Source organism: Natrix helvetica, assembly GCF_964273705.1.
Source record: "Natrix helvetica genome assembly, chromosome: 3".
NCBI lineage: Eukaryota > Metazoa > Chordata > Lepidosauria > Squamata > Natricidae > Natrix > Natrix helvetica.
In genome coordinates, this window is record NC_138549.1 from 141,364,964 (window position 1) to 141,382,407 (window position 17,444).

A 17,444-nucleotide genomic window follows, 5' to 3' on the forward strand; every position below is an offset into this window, starting at 1 on the left:
CAGGCAATCTTTAAAGCAGTCTCATGCAGAGCACATTGCAGTATCCAGCCAAGTGTTAATCAGATGAGTTTCTCTTGCAATCTAAGTGTTGCAGCATTTGAAACTGGGCAGAGGTTCTCCCGGCCCACAGCCACTTGCCCATTCAACAATAGCTGTGAGTGTCTACTGGTTAGAGAGTAGTACACAGAAGTAGTGCCTTTCTTTCAAGAGACAGTACTAGACAGTACTAGAGATGACAAAGAACTTCTATGAACAACCAGCAACTCCATCTTACTCAGTTTCAACTTCAACCTGTTTCTTCCCATTTAGATCCTAACAGCCTCCAGACACCAGGACAAGACTTTGACTGCATCACTTCTGTGATCCAGGTGGCCATGTACAACTGGGAATCATCAATATATTGATGTTGCTACACTCTGAACTGATGGATGACTTCTCTGAGTGGCTTCATGTAGATAGAAAAAGTAGGAAGGAGAAAACCAAGTTCTGTTGCATTGGATCAGTTTTTCCTTCTCTACAGCCATTGACTAGAACTGTTCATTGAGGAAGGAGTGGAATCATTGAACACAGTGCCTTGCATATGGTCTGAAAGGATACCATTGGTGATGGTATTGAAGACTACCGAGTGATCTGGTAGGACCAGAAAGTTTATCTTTCTCCCATTGAGGTTCCAGAAAAGGTCATCAATTAACAAGCAGTGTGGTTTCCATCTTACTTATTTCCCTTAATCCTGACTGAAAACGATCCATATACATCTCTATATAACACCTCACCACACTCTGAACACCCTCCCCTAAAAGAAAAAGATTGGAGACAGGACGATAGTTGTCCCATAAGAGTTAAATTTATCTAGATTGTAATACTTTTTAAAATACTTTTGCATATGTAGTATTGTAGTTCACCATCAAATTTTCTTTACTGTTAATGCCAGTTAGCATAGACTAAAAATGTAAAATTTCCTGGACATTTTGGAGCCTGGAAAAAATATATTAGTTAATCCTCACAATACCAGCTCATAAGATATGAGCTGTCTACCTATTTCATAGTGATAGATAGCAGATTTTGTTCAGATTCTAATGAATTCCAGAAATTAATTTCAGTAATTGTAGGTTAAAATGGCCACCTTGCATTTCCTTGTGGGTTGGCAAGCAGCCCCAGAACTGCATAGATCTGGGGCTGCTCTCCAAGCTGTAGCTCTGGCTTTTTGGTGAGTTGCAGTTCTTTGAAGACGTTTCGCTTTTTATCCAAAAAACCGGATTTTCTGGTTATTCTTTGAAGACGTTTCTCTCCTCATCTGAGAAGCTTCTTCAGCTCTGAACTGAAGACGTTTTTCGGATGAGAAGCAAAACATCTTCAAAGAACTGCAGCTCACCAAAAAGCCTGAACTACAGCATGGAAAGCAGCCCCAGAGCTGTGTAGTTCTGGGGCTCCTTGCCAACCCACAAGGAAATGCAAGGTGGCAAAAAGGACAGAGATGGGGGAAGAATATGCAAATGGGTTTGGGATTGGAGCTAAGGATTTGGGTTGTGAAGGAAAAGCCTGAAATGGCTTGTCTATGGCGATTCTCAGTCGTCTAGGTCATGGTTGTCCCAAAGGTGCTTTTGCAACTGGACATTCTGAGCCACAACATTGTACAAAGTTTCAGCCACCCCTGGAAGTCTCAACCACCCCAGCTCAGCTCAGCAATGTGACAAAAAGGGTTTTTTGGGGCTGCAAGAAACCCCTGATCTTCAGTCTGCAGTGGGAAGGAGCATAGTGCAAAGCTACAGCTGCCCCAGGAAGCCATAGTCACCTTTACCACCCTGCATTCTTAATCCCCTGCCACCCTCTGATCCCCACCACCCCAGCTGATCTTCACCATCTTATTGCTGTTGCTGCTGCTGAGGTGTGACTGGTCTTTTGCACGGCAGCTACCAGGCATGTGAGGCCATGGTTTGTGAGGAAACCGCCATGTATCACTTGGGGAAGAAAGTATTGTGTGCTCAGAAGCTGCCAGGCATGCTTGGTCAGCAGCGGAAGCAAGAAGATGGTGAAAGTCAACTAACATAGTAGTGGTTACGGCGTGCAGGGGGTTAAAAGGACATATATGGGGAGAGAACAGGCAGGTGGAAGAAGTTGAAACATTCCCTGAGGTCTTAAGGGTGGGCAGGCTGCCAAGGGCCTGAGTTTTGATTATATGACCATGGGGGTGCTGTGACAGCCATAAAATAACTTCACTGGTTATAAGTCCATTCAGTGATGCTGTAACTTTGGCCACTGAACAAATGTAAGTCAAGGATTACCTGCAGACATAACTTGTTTGATTTCAAATATCAGAATTCCATGTAATTTATAGAATGACAGCTTTTTTTAGAGGATAATATCCCTCTCTTCATAAACTAATTGTCTCTTTTAACTCTTAAGATTCAACTTATTTCTTTGCCTACCTACTGCAAACTTTTCTTAATTTTCTGCCCCTTCTTTCTTATAAGAAAATATCCAAGTAACACTGCTTATTTTAGTAGAATGCAAGTAATGTATCAGTTTATTTTAAAGCAAACCATGGCTTAGAACAAAATGTGTGCGAAGTTTGCTTTTAGCCCAGTGTACTAGCTGAGATGCCACTCATTTACTCAGCTTTGGAAGGATGATTGCATGTCTCATTCAGTTTTCTTTTATGTGCAAATGTAGTTTGCACTCTTAGCATTTTTAAATTTCTTTCTCTATTGCCATTTTAGGAGAAGTTATTTTTCAAGGTCCCTTTCACTGCTTATCACTTCTTCTACCTGCAGTTTTGTCTAATGAAATGCTAAAAAGTGGAGTATTTTCTTGGTTGGCATGAATGTTTGTGTACCCATTAGCTCTGAATCTACTTAAATTAGCACTTCTATTTTTCAAGGACACATATGCTGGAATGTCTGATAATCTCATTATCTGCTTTTTATTTGGCCTTCTGTTTCTGAATCTTCCTCTGGCTATATTATCATAATATACAATACTTGCCTTGGTTAACTGAATCATAGTTTATTTATTGTTACTATTTTGATCCAGTGTTTTGGATCCACATAAACCAACTACATAGGCTACATCGGGTTTATGGAATATGGTACCAGGACTAATACACATACTTAAAGGGATTTTCATGCTAATATGCTTGGATTATTTCAAAGAGTTTGATAAATTGTTAATAAAGTTTTTATGGGAAAAAAGGGTACATTCTAGATTTTCTTTATCCAAATTATGGCTATTTTGTGATTGTGGTTTTGATTTTTAATCTGGTATATGTTTTGACCTCTGTTTCCAAATGATCAAGGCCTAAAATTATATGGGCATAGCTAGAAATCCGAGGTGGGTTGCTACTGGTTTGGCCCAGTTTGGCTGAGCTGGTAGTGGTATTTTGGTCTGAGTCGCAGAACCGGCAGCAACCCAAGCTGGCCACGTCCTCAAACTGGTTCCCCAGTCGCTGTTGCAGTTGCCGGCATGTTGTTTAGTAGTGTGTGCACGTGCGCAGTTCACTGTAAATTCTGCATATGTGCGAAGAACATTTACATTGAACTGCTCATGCGTGCGCAGTGATGCTAACCGGTAGTAAAACTGGGAGCAACCCACCACTGCTAGAAATGTATTATGTGATTCTTCTGATATCTTCAGAGGGGCAAGTTTATTTTTAGTCAAAATTCAGCTGTGTTTTCAGAAGTAATGGCTGCAAGATATATTTGTAAACTATGGGAAGTAAAGAATAATTTTAACGCTTATTCACATGATAAATTTATACAGGAATAATCTCAATTTGAAAACTGCATACATTTTTATTTTGGAATTCATCAGGAATACTCTGGAAGGAATTTTAACTAAACATTACAATTAAATTTTACTAAACATTACAATTAAAACATTACAATTAAAAAGATAAAAACTAATACAAACTAAGGAATAAAAGAATAAAAACATGCAGAAAAGAAGAAAAAAAATTGAAAACAAGAAAAAAAGATATGTAAAGAAATAACTTCCCCCTGCACCACAAATATAAACAATTGTAGAAAGTTATCAACTTCTCTTAAAATATAACTAATGATCTCTTCAGGGATATTCATTCTTTAGGACAACTTACTGCAGTTAAAATTTTAAACCATTTAGGCTATTGCAAAAGGAATTTGGATTGTCTAAAGTAGGGGTCCTCAAACTTTTTAAACGGGGTCAATTCACAGTCCCTCAGACTGTTGGGGGCTGGACTGGCTCAGTGGGCGTGGCTATGTGGTCATGTGATGGGGTGGGCATGGCCAATTTAGCAGTCCATTTTGCCAGTTTAGCAGTCCCTTAAACAATACACACAAGTTAAACTTTAATTTGTTTTGCTCCTGGGAGTGCTTTATTTGCTTTTGTTTGCATGTTACTCTTTTGGTTGACGTTTCTTTTTACTACATCATTTTTAAAGTTGTTTAGGAGTCTAATTGTCCACTTCAGGAAACTCAGTTTTGCAGCAACTCTTCTCAGCCCCAAGATTGTTTCTTAATCAGGATAAGGGTCTGCCTCACAGATGCCTCTGATTCCCATGTTAAGAAATGTTTTTTATGGCCATCGTTGACATCTACAATTGGCCAGGGCTGGAAAAATCTAGAATTGCAATTTGCTCCTACAAATTGCTGACTTACTTAGGATCTCCACACTCATGGACAGTGGCGCCTCTCCCAGAACTGGCATTAATCAGCTGTGTGAGGCTTAGCATCAGGCAAGGGCGGGAGTAAGGTGGCAGGGGCGGCTGTTGCGATGGCCACTCGCTGGTTCACTTGCATCTTGCCAGCCCTGCTTCGGCAACAGGCACCTGCTAGCTTGCAGGAGCCTCTTTCGGGCTGCGTTGACAATCTGCCGTGGTTGCATCCCCGCTTGGAGTGCACTGGTTGATCCCCACACCGGAGATGGATGGATGAATGGAGGAATCCCGAGCTAAGAAGCAGAGGCGGAGGGCGCTATTTTCCCGGAGCGAGCAGAGAAGCTTGGGTAGCTGCTGGTAGACGGGGAAGAGGACTCTGAGAATCCTTCTCCTCCTCCCCACCCCCAAGTTTGAAAAAAAGTGGGGCCTGGGAGGTGAGGCCTGGGAGGCTTTCGTTTCCTTCTATAGGCAGGCCCAAAAGGCAGCTGAGCCTCGCTCATGTCCACCCCCTCCTCAGGAGGCCTTATATACGGCAATTCTGGGGCGGATTTCCCTCCCCTGCGGTTGACCTTACCTTCCAGTTCCAGCCCGTGGTGCTCGCAAAGGGAAGGCCTGCGCTTGGCCTAAGGGTGGGGGCTGGCAGGTGGACGGGGCAATGTGGGCAGGGTAGCCTTGTCCCACACGACCTGGATTAACGCCTTCGGCGGGCCGTAACTGGCCCCCGGGCCATAGACCCTCAGGTCTAAAGTCTAAACTCTGCAATAGGAGTACACTTAAACATCTTTTCATTTTGAATTTGACCTGGATACGTCTACAACATTGAAATTATTAACAGCATTGAGATGTTTTGGGGACATTTATTTATTTATTGACAATATTTATATTATATTTAAGCATGTCTATAGCACTCCTGTATCTATAGCATTTTCTGATGGAGTAAATCTAGGACCAGTGTGGATAGTATCTACTCTAAAGTAAACTGAAATAGATTTTACAGATTCAAAATTATTTTTCTCTATACTATCTGTGATGCATCTCTGAAGATTCTCTGGAGAATGGAGACTGAAATTTTGCTAGAAGAAAGAAGCAATAGTGGAGGATTTAAAAAAGAAACTAAAATATTTTTTTAGAAATAATTTAAGTAAAGGCACTGATTTAAGAATGTTTCTCTTTAGCTGGTAAAATAATGGTTTGGGATGCAAGTAAAGTTTCTATTAGAAGTTGTTTTATACAAAATTGTAATGAACTTAAAAAGAGATCAAGAGAAAAACAAGCTATTTTAAATTAAATAGAGAGAAAAGATAAATAAATTCTCTAATAAATTCCCTAATAAATTATCCAGAGAAGATACATATTTCTCAACCAATTAAGCTTTTACCACAGTAATTATCTATGTTAACAGCAAGAGAAATGGAAATAAAACTGAATTATGCAAATCAATTTTTTTCAATGTGCAAATAAACCAGAAAAATGGTTAGCATACAAATTACAAACAGAATAAGTAAGAAAATGATACTGAAATTATATGAAGGAGATACTGTATTAATGGACAGTATGAGCATTAAAAACATTTCATCAATATTATTTGATTTGTATAAAGGAAGTGACATCTCTTTAGAGAAAATAGATGACTATCTAAAGAAACAAAATTTACCAAACATTGCAGAGGCACAGTAATATTATGAATGGGTCTATAATAAAAAGGGAAGTTTCTTTGGCTGTTAAAAAAAAGATTAAACTAGGAAACGTTCCTGGAACAGATGGATGATCAAGTTGTTATTATAAATATTTTGAGAATGAACTTTTACAGCTTTTACAAAACATGATGAACTCTTATTTACAAGTAGGAAAGATGTAGAGAATTGGAAAGAGGCAATATTGCATTAAAACCTAAAGAGGGACAAGATTTCATTTTAACTACAAACTATAGACCAATATTAGTGAATAACAACTACAAATTGTAACAACAACTTTAGCTGATAGGCGGAAAATAATTTTTCAAGAATTTATTAATGAGGATCAATGTGTTTTTTTAATCTAAAAGATAGTTAAAGGATGTCAGAAATACGTTGGGAATTTTGGAATACTTGGAACAACATAATGAAAAAGAAGCTGCATTGATCTTGGAAAAGACCTTTGACAATTTGAACTGGGTTTTCTTATTTAAGGTTCTGGATGATAGGAATTTTAGAGAAATATAAAATGGATAATAATTATTAATGGAGATTTATCCCTATGAGATACAAAAGGAGCAAGACAAGGATGCCCATTGTCCTATCGCTTCTTTATTTTGGAATAGAATAGAATACTTTATTTGGCTAGGTGTGATTAGACACACAAGGAATTTGTCCCCAATGCAGAAGCTCTCTGTGTGTGCATTCAAATTAATAGAATCATCATCATCAATAAGAGGGTTTTTGGAGTTAAAAAAATCATGATCTGAGACTTGGGTAGCTTGGATATTTGTGGTATGACAAAGTCAAGGTCAATGTGGATTTTAAAAATTACTATGTTAGGTGTAACATGTTGAGAATATATAGATGCAAACTCAGGTTGCACCCAAAAATATTTCCGTGGCTCTCATCACAAGGAGCATGTTATAGTTGAGAAATAATAAGCAAGCATAAATGGTTAACTTTTGGACCGGGAGGCCTTGCGTACAGTCACTCACGCGCTGGTGACGTCTCGCCTGGACTACTGTAATGCTCTCTACATGGGGCTCCCCTTGAGGTGCACCCGGAGACTGCAGTTGGTCCAGAATGCAGCCGCGCGGGTAATTATGGGGAGATCGAGGTTCTCCCATATAACACCTATCCTGCGCGAGCTGCACTGGCTTCCTGTGGTCTACCGGGTGCGCTTCAAGGTACTGGTTACCACCTTCAAAGCGCTCCATGGCACAGGGCCTAGTTACCTGCGGGATCGCGTCCTGCCCCATACATCCCTGCGACCCGTCCACTCACACAGAGAGGGACTACTCCGGGTGCCGTCCTCCAGAGAGTGCCAGAGGGCAGCGCCCAGAAGTAGGGCCTTCTCTGTAGTGGGCCCCACCCTTTGGAATGAACTCCCCCCAGACATCAGAACTACAACCGACCTTCGCTCCTTCCGTATGAAGCTGAAAACCTACCTGTTTCGACTAGCTGACCTGGCATAACTCTACAACCTCCCCAGCCCAGGGCATTTTTAATTGTAATTTTAGTTTTTAAGGGTTAATTTCACTGGGGTTTTAACTTTTTAAGTATTGTAACTTATTTATTTATTCTTACCTCCTCTATACGCTATATAATACCTTTGTACGTCGCCCCGAGTCCCTGTGGGGAGAGGGGGCGACTAATAAGTTCAAGTAATAAATAAATAAATAAACTATTAGAATTTTGTCAAAGGGAGTATAAAACAAAATTAAGAGAACAACTGATGACAAAGAGATATAATTGTCAATGGTTTTCTTACATTTTTAGAAAGATTTAAAGTAGACAAAAGAACTTATGTTTGAAATAGAATTATAATCAAATAATGAACATGTAATTGTTAAATTGTATAAACTTTTATTTAAAGTTGAAACAATAAGTGAAAGAGTCTGAGGTCCTTGCTGTTCTCTAAGCTTACAGATGTTTTATTATCCAATCAGGTAACATCACAAGTCCTAGCACTTTTATTGCCCATTGAATAATAAAATGTCTGCAAGAAAACAACCAAGCTCACAGAGCACCAAGAAACCCATAGTTCAATCCTGAGGTACAAATATTCTATGTTGAAAAACTGTATGATAAAAGTGTGCTAAAACTTTTCATCATATAAATGGAACAATGGGAAAATATGTCACGGAAAAGGTTGAAATTCACATTATACATCAGTGTATAAAAACTCTTTAAGATTATAATATAAGCTTTGTTCAAGAATGTGTGATGCTTAGGAAATGACAATTAATAAAAGAATAGTATAATAGGCAAATGATTTTCAGCAATAGTAATAAAGAAGGACTAGGATAGATTCAATTGATTATTACATTTGTTTGGAAACATTTTTGTTCATATGGGAGGTAGCTTTTTGCCTGAATTACTGCTTGCAAGATTTTGTTGTTTGTTTTATAACATGCTTAGCCAATTTTTAAGAAATATCTGGGTAAAAATATCCTTAAGAGAAGCATAAAACCATTTCCAAACAAGTAATCAATCAATCAATCAATCAACCAACCAAGCAAGCAAGCAAGCAACCAACCCACCAACCAATCAAACAAACAAAGCTTGTGTGAGAACATTCTCATGTTCATAAGATAACCATTTAGAAAATTGGGCAGCCTCATTTGAGATTAAATGGAGAAATTTTATTATTTGGATACTTAAATACAGAGAAAGAATCTCAGCATATCTATTTGTAAAAGCACAGATATGATCAGATGCATGAAATTGGTATTTTGGAAAGTTCTGAAGACAAGAATAGGACAAAATAGTAAAGTTATAGATAATAAGAAATTCTTCACTCCTTATTGTTACTACTTTGCAGATATATTTTAGCTACTTTTATTAGTAGCTATAGTCTGAAAAATGACCATTGTCCATTCATATTAATTGACTGCCAGTTATGTAGTAGGGATTATGAATTACATGTATATACAGTATTTCTAGTCATGCTAAAATCCAACTGAGTACATTTTCAGAGGTGATGCCATTGCAGCAGATACATTTCTGTGCTGTTTTGCAGCTCAAGTGAAGGGTTTCCCAATTTACAGTAAATTAAAAACGTTACATAAAGTAATTTAAAACGTTATAAACATGTAATTGTTAGCTGCTCAGGGTCACTTGGTTGAGATGGACAGCTATAAAAATTGAATGAATAAATAAATAAATAAATATTGAGAACAAACATTCAAGGCAAAGAATATAGGGAATTAGAGATGCCTGAAAACCCTGTGAAGTAAAGTCACTAGAAATTGGACTAGTCTGAAAGGGAATTGTAATATCTGGATTCTTTCCTTGAGAAAGGCCTGTCTTGAGTTGGTGCATTAAAAAGCAGGACCTACTTTTGCTCAATGAATAAATAAATACTTAATATTCTTTCACAAGTTAACAGTTCCAAAAAATGAAGTTGGGAGAATAAGTATAAGGTGATTAAGGAGATACCAGGCATTCAGAAAAAATAGAGTAAGAAAACTGATTATAATAAGAAAGGAGATTAAAAGTTGGATTTTGCTTCCAGGTTATAGGAGGAAAAAGATGATTAGACATTTAATGAAAGGTAATTCTATTTAGTCACATTGGCTGATATACAGTATATTTAGTATGTCTCTGACTACAGTTCTTAGGAATATTCATAGTAGAATGCTCCTGCTTGTGGGCCTCTTATAAGGATCTCTTTGGCCGTCCTGTTGAACAAAAGCATTATTCAAGTGGTGTACATTGATCTTTGCAAATGTACTTTTTTTTTTTATAAACCTAGAATTGAATTCAGGGAAAACCAGTTTTGTGAGTTTGCAGCAGAAACCAGCTATACACAGTGCTGATTAGTTAGGACCGTGAACAAATAACCCCGTTTTGCAATTTTGCAGCTTTTAAAAACCAAGTGTAGGTTCTTTGAAAAAATATAATAATAAAGTTGATGAATTAGAATTTAACTGCATACGTGTCCACTAATATTTTTTTTAAAAATCACTGAAAAGTAGGCAGAGGAACAATACTTAAAGCTGAAGCCAAATTTTACATTTGTCTCAAAGTTTTCTGCCAATTGTTTGGCAGAGTTTTGAGATAGTTACATTTGCCTCATGCGGTGGGGTTACCACTTTTTATTATAGATTAGCATACAGCTTGAATACCTTTGTTTTCATGTTAGAGCTACCTATTCTTTGTAATCATTCATTTGAAGCTTCATGTTATAATTTTGAATGGATTCAAATAGGTTACTTACAGCTTAATAGAAGACCACATGCTTTGTATGCAGAAAGTCCTGAATTCAAATCCTGAAATTAGTTGAAAAAGAACAAGTTGCAACAAGAAAAAGCTGTGGAACAGAAGGGCCCCAGTCTAAGTCATTTTGATGTCTGTGGCAGAACAGTAAATTCCATTCATTTATCTAACTCTGTAAATCAAATTGTGTAGTACCTAAAACCAGCCTTGCTATTTGGGTACATTTATTAAAAATTCCCATTTCAGCTTTCCACGTTCAGTGTAAGAATAAAATCAGCCTTCCACCTCCAGCTATTCAGTGTGTTCTACATGAGTCACAATTTTGCACTTGCCCTTTTTGAACAAATAAAATGCCAATTAAATTCTCTATTTTGGGCATTATTGAACTTTTAAATTATTTGCATAGACATGATAGTTCCACATTTCCAACAGAAACTGTTTTGAAAGAAAGAAGCCCAGAATAGTAATCATGCATATTTTTTAGAGTAAAATATAATTTATGTAGTCAAAAGAGATTTTAATTATTTTGCTCAGTAAATTTGCAAACTGTTCTCTCATTCATTGCACATGTTTCAGAAATAGCTGATAATCAACTGATTGTTATGCTATTTTTGTTTTCTACATTGCAGGGCTTCTATGTATATTTTGCTTTGCTTTTGTAACAATTGTAAACATTTGTATACATGGGTATATTTTTTACATGGAGTTTAAAAAAAATGTGCCCTGGATCTTATTTGTAATCAAATTATTTTTATCCAATTGACTCCATTAGGTCTTTGTAGTAGTGGGGAAAAAACTCATGTGCTTGATCCAATAAAAGGTTCATGAGTGGCAGAAATTTCTTTTATCTTGAGATTAGTAAGGGGTAATTGAATGGTTTACAATGGCTCTTTGTCCAAGTTTGCTTTTTACCTTATGGAACCATTACATTTCAGTCTCTAAAATAAGATGCCAGAACTCTATATAATGCTGAATTACCTTTCTTGATCTTCAAGTGTTTCTGAGTTCATGCTGTTCTGTGAATATTGTAACCTTGCTTCAGCTTGATTTTCAAGAGAGAGTAGTTTCAAGAGTGAGATTTATTCCAGGAACCTGAGAAAATAATGTTCCTGTTCCAGAAAGGTTGTTCCTAAATTTGGTATCCCCACCTTTCTTTAGCTTTCTTGAGATACTACTTCCATTGCTAGTTGCCCATTCTCAAATTAAAATGGCAGTAACAAATCCCAAATTATGTTTGCATGGTGGAATTTGACCTGTGCAAAAGCACCACTAATTAATTGCCATGCTATCCTTGTGAACTTGTTTGTTGCACGGCTTTTGCCACAATAGTAAATCACTATAAATCAAGAAAGCAGAAGACACAAAACATTTTCAGTGCTAATGGGAAAAACCCAACCCAACCCAACTGGAGGACAAAACACTCGGAAGGCAAGCACTGCATTTCTGTCTAGGTAATGGGCTGATTTTAGAGGATTTGTGATGTTTTTATAGAAGCAGTAATCACTTGCAAATAATAATAGCTTACTAATTATTACTAATTAATTACTACAAATACTCATAATTTTTACTAATAAATTGGCACAGTGGTTAGAGTGTAGTACTGTAGGCTACTTCTGCTGCCGCCAGCTGTCTGCAATCTGGCAATTCGTATCCCACCAGGCCCAAGGTTGACTCAGCCTTCCATCCTTCCGAGGTGGGTAAAATGAGAACCCAGATTGTTGGGATAATATGCTGACTCTGTAAACTGCTTAGAGGGGGCTATAAAAGCACTGTGAAGCGGTATATAAGTCCAAGTGTTATTGCTATTGCTACTTAGGGATTATCTACGCAGATTTGCAGGCTAGGTTAAAAAAAATAGAATAAAACTAAGAAATCATTTGCAGTGTCTAGGCCAGTGATGGCGAACCTTTTTGGGCTTCCGTGCCAAAAGTAGGGGGAGCGCAAGGGGGTCATACGCAGGCATGCCATACCCATAATGCTATTTGTGCAATCCCGCCATGCACATGAACGTGCATGCATACTCTGCACATGTGCACCTTTTGGCCCGCGATAGACCCATTTTTCGCCCTCCATAGGCTCCAGAGGCTTTCAAGGAGCATGGGGAGGGCGAAAACAGCCTCCCCCGCCCTCCCGAAACTCTTTGCTGTCTCCCGGACTGCACTGGGGGCAACTGAACAGCCTGCTCTGGGAAATGGAGGCTGTGGCTGATGGGCTTGGCCCTGGGCTCTTGCTCCGCCAGCCAGGAGATGGAGCCTAGGGAGGAATATAACGGCCGAATGGACCCAGCACCTTCCACTTACATCCACAGCAGCTGTGCCTGCTGCTCCCCGCCCCCTTTGGAGGCAATGGAGGAAACCACTCCTCTTGGTGGGGTAGCCAAGCTGGCCCACGCTGGGCCCCAAGCCTCGCAACCACCCTGCCCAGCGCACACACTTTGGCTCTCTTGTGGCCTGTGAATGCCCGCGCTTTGGCCAGCTGACGCCCTGGGAGACCCATTTCCTGGCTCCATGTTCCCGACCTGGGTTATGGGGCAACCCCTGGGCATTATCTTCCGCCCCCTACAATGCTATTGCCACCGCTGCCTCTGCCTGGCGTATTGCCTACACCTATGATGCCGCCTCAGGTCCCAGTAGTCATTTCGCCTGTCCCATCAGATGCATCAGAAGCATCTGCAATCAGTGTCTGCCCGGCCCACCTCCCCCACGGTGGCTTCTTCTGGCTGCTCCAGCATACCAGCCAGAAGCAGCACTGTGACAGCCACGGGGGGTGAGGGGGTGGTGGTGGCAAGGATAGGCAAGGGATTCCATCCCTCCCCACCTGAGCGGCTACTTACATGGTTCCAGCCTGCGGCTCTGATGAGATCCGCAGTCTGGAACACTGCTGCTTCCAGCTGGGATATATTCTGCCAGGTCCTCGGCGGCGTCTTTATACAGGTAGCTTGCCTCCCCGCCAGCAGCTTCTACAGCGTCCTGGCTGGAGGCAGCAGCACAACAGTCACCGTTACCAGGGATGAAGGAGTTGTGGAGGCGAGAACTAGAGACCGGCACACCTTTGTCCCTTCCCCAACAGCGGCTGTTGCGCTTCTGCTTCCAGCCAGGATGCTGGCAGAGGAGCTGCTGGCGCGGAGGCGAGCTATCTGCATAAAGACGCCGCCGAGGGCCTGGTAGAATATATCCCGGCTGGAAACGGCAGTGCTCCAGATTGTGGATCCTCATCAGAGCCGCGGGCTGGAGCTGTGCAAGAAGCCTGCTCGGACAGGGGGGGAGGGAGGGAAGCCCGGGCCCGCCCATCCTTGCCATCGCTACCCCTTCGGCCCTGGTAGCGGCGGCTGTTGCACTGCTGCTTCCAACCGGGATATATTCTGCCAGGCCCTCGGGGGCGTTCCGGTACCAGGGGCAAAGGGGTGGTGGTAGTGAGGATGGGTGAGCCTGGGCTTCCCTCCGTCGCACCGCCCGAGCAGGCTTCTTGTACAGCTCCAGCCCGTGGCTCTGATGAGGATCTGCGGTCCGGAGTGGTGCCGCTTCCAGCCGGGATATATTCTGCCAGGCCCTCGGCGGCGTCTTTATGCGGGTAGCTCGCCTCCCTGCCAGCAGCTCCTCCACCAGCATCCTGGCTGGAAGTGGAAGTGCAACAGCCGCTGTTGGGGAAGGGACAAAGGGGTGGCGATCGCCTGTTCTCGCCATCGCTACCCCTTCGCCCCTGGTAAGTGTGACTGTTGCGCTGCTGCTTCCAGCCAGGACACTGGAGGAGCTGCTGGTGGGGAGGCGAGCTACCCTCATAAAGACGCCGCTGAGGGCCTGGCTCACTGACGTGGGAGCAGCTGCAGTGGCTGCCCAGTCGCTCTTGCCCTTTCCCCTGTGACTGCAGCTTCTGTTCTTCTGGGGCTGCGCGGGGATCAGCCGGCTCTTCTGGGGTGCCTGACCAGCCAGGCACTCCAGACCATGGATCCACGTCAGTGTTGTGGGTTGGAGCTGTGCAAGTAGCCCGCTCGGGTGGGGAGGGAGGGAAGCCCTTGCCCATCCTTGCCTCTGCTGCCCCCTCACCCCGTCGACTGTCACAATGCTGCTTCTGGCTGGTGTGGGAGTGGTTGCAGGGGGCGGCCGGCCGCTCCTACCCTTCCCCTTGTGGTTGCCGCTGCTTTTCTGGGGTGCCCGAGCCAGCCAGGCACTTCAGACCGCAGATGAGCCACGGGCTGGAGGACTGGGGCCACGCAAGAAGCCCACACAGGCAGGGAGGGAGAGAAGCCCTGACCCCAGCTCTACTCCGCTAAGAACCGATGGCTGAGATCCCCTCTCTGCATCTTTTGGCACATGCGGCCATTGCTCTTCCTGTTGCTGGTTTTCGGTTGTGCATGCGTGCCAGGAACCAGATCACCAAATGGCCGGCGTGCATGTGCACCCTGGAAACAGTCATTTTCCTGGCGTGCGCATGCGGGCCAGGCAGCTCCACGTCTGCTTTCTGGCATACCAATGGGCATGAAGACCAGCTGGCTGCTGCATCCGAACCCGTAAGAGCAATTGGTGATGGCTCCGCGTGCCAGGAGAAATAGCTCTGTGTGCCACTTCTGGCACGCGTGCCATAGGTTCTCCATCACAGGTCTAGGCTCTTTTTTGGTCAGCTGTGATGAAACATTTTGTCTTTGGAATAAGACAGATTTGACTTGTCACTGATTTAAACATCATTTCACAGATAAATGTCCTGCTTTGTTTCTATATTTAGAGATGCTGCTGCGATAACTCACCTTCTCTCTCTTGTATTGTCTTTCTTGCAATAGGAAAGAAATAATGAGATTATTTTATGTCTCTTGTAGGATACTGAAATAAAAATGGAGGAGATCTTACTTTGAAGTGCTCACATTCTTTGGTTTCCAATTTTTGAACTGAACAAGTTCCTTCATTCCTCTCCTCAAAAAAAGGCAATGTATTGCTCCTGGAAAAGGCAAGTGCATTTTCTTTTTGTGCTGCTAGGGTGGATGGAAAATAGTCTCTTGCTGTGGTTTGATTGGGTTTTGTCTTCATATTTTCTAATTCTTTTTTCAAATTAAAAGCTATCCACTGGACTAATTTCGCTGTTTGAGGGTAGCAGTCAGCATGGATTATTATCAGTCCAGTGTCTTGCTTGTTGATTTATGGATTCAGCAGCTCAAGGCAGGGTACAAGTATTCCCTTTTCCCCACAATAGTATATCAGGTAGATTGGGAAACAACAATCATGCTATGGATGAGCATAGACTTAAATATGTGTCTCCCAAGAGCTGGTCCAATACTTAACCATTATACCACACTGAAGCTACAGTTTTTCCAGTAGAGTGGAGGGAGGGGTCGCAGGAGGGTTAACACAGCCTGATTGGTCCATTTGACTGAGAGAAAACTTCTTAACCTTCTCCTTCTCCCGTTGGTTCCCAGTTTCCTCTCAGTCAAGGTCCAAGACACAGGTTTGGTTCCTAGTAAGAGTGTTTTATTGGGTTTTATTAGTCAGTATTAGTGTTGTTGGTACTTTGAATTCGGATTCTTTTATTTCGAAAATTTTTTTTGTAGTGGGTCCGCCTTGCAGGGCTGTTGTTCAGCTGCCCTCAGGAGGCTGAGATAGTCAGTGGGGGGGGCTCTCCCTCCCCCCTCCTAAGGGATCGCTCCGGACTGGTGCCTGGGGTCTCGGGTGTGCCGGGCGATCCTGCGTGTCTTAAATTACCTTTTTAGAACTTTTACTGTGAGGCTCGCAGCGCGCTGGGGCTTTTCGGCGCGAAAGCGGCTATTCGGCTTCTAAATTCAAACCGCTAGCTTCCCGGGCCGGTTACAGCCCACGGCAGCAGCGCGGGGTCGTTTTTTTGGGTGTTGGAAGGCTCCTCGTGGCTTAGGAGCCCAGCAGTGATCTGGAGTGTTTGTTTGGAATGGCGACCATTGCAGCTTGCAGGCATTCGCAATTAGGGGCGAGGTAGGCGGCCATTTTTAGGTGTGCTTTTGTAAGCACCGCCCAAAGAAGCCGGCAGCCATTTTGAGTCACGTGTTTGGGGCTTGCAACACGGAGAGGCTGTGAAAAATGTGGCACTGCTGTTTGCAACTTTGCCGGAGGCCCGGAGCAGGCGATTCTCACCAGCTGAAGGGCAATTACTACCAAAAACTTCGTTCTGGAGCACGTGAGTGGGATGGCAGATAGAACTGAGTCCCAGCAGGCCGCGCCAGCTCAGGCAGGCGAAGATCAGGCTGAGCCCACTCCCCCAGTTAGGCCTCGGGTTTCTAGGCCTTCAGCTGAGGACAGACCTTCGAGAGCCCTGCAGAGGGATGAGCTCAGGCGATCCAGGGCTATTGAGAAGGTCATTGAAAGAGCTGAGAAGAGACAGGCCAGGGATCCTAGGCCTAGATCCAGATCCCCACGCACGGTGGCTCCCTGTCCTCCCCCACCTGTGGCTAGGGGGTTCAGCCCTTCCTCTTCCTCTGCTTCTCCATGCAGATCTGATAGGAGTCAGGAGCGGGGGGCACCTCGCTCTCCTTCTGCTTCCCTGGGGACTAGAGAGGGAGATAGGGGGGATCCATTGGAAGGTACCTCTGCAGGTCCCGTTAGGGGTAGGAGATCCAGCAGGGCCTATGTGGCACCAGACTATGATTCAGAAGGTGATGAGGAGGATCTAGAAAACCTCCCTGAGAATCTCAAACGGCTTATTTCTGCAGCCATTTCTAGGGGCATCTCTCAAAGGGACAGGCCCTACCACCACAGTCGAGTTACTCCCTTTAGTAGGTCCAGATCTAGGGCTTCCTCTCCTTCCCTCATGAGTGAGGTCTCCTCTAGGGGGGAGGCACGGAGGGATGATTGGGGGTTCTCTGAGGAGGAGGATGCGGCTCCTGAGCCGCCTCGTTCTTCCAACCTTTTCCTCCAGGCCATGTTCAAACCATTGCTTAAGAAGGCTAGGAGGACCACCAAGGT

The 17,444-nt window shown here is 42.9% G+C and overlaps 1 protein-coding gene across 6 annotated transcripts in view; it reads left to right on the top strand.

The window, feature by feature from the left end:
• CHD6 (chromodomain helicase DNA binding protein 6) overlaps window positions 1-17,444 on the top strand; it is a 137,677-nt gene that overhangs the window by 31,182 nt on the left and 89,051 nt on the right. For 4 of the 6 annotated variants that reach the window (XM_081949074.1, XM_081949079.1, XM_081949078.1 and 1 more), the window contains exons 2-3: window positions 310-633; window positions 15,338-15,465. The gene's annotated coding sequence lies outside the window, so the exon portion shown is untranslated. The remainder of the gene's footprint in view (window positions 1-309; window positions 634-15,337; window positions 15,466-17,444) is intronic. The other 2 variants (XM_081949077.1, XM_081949076.1) reach the window with 1 other exon arrangement.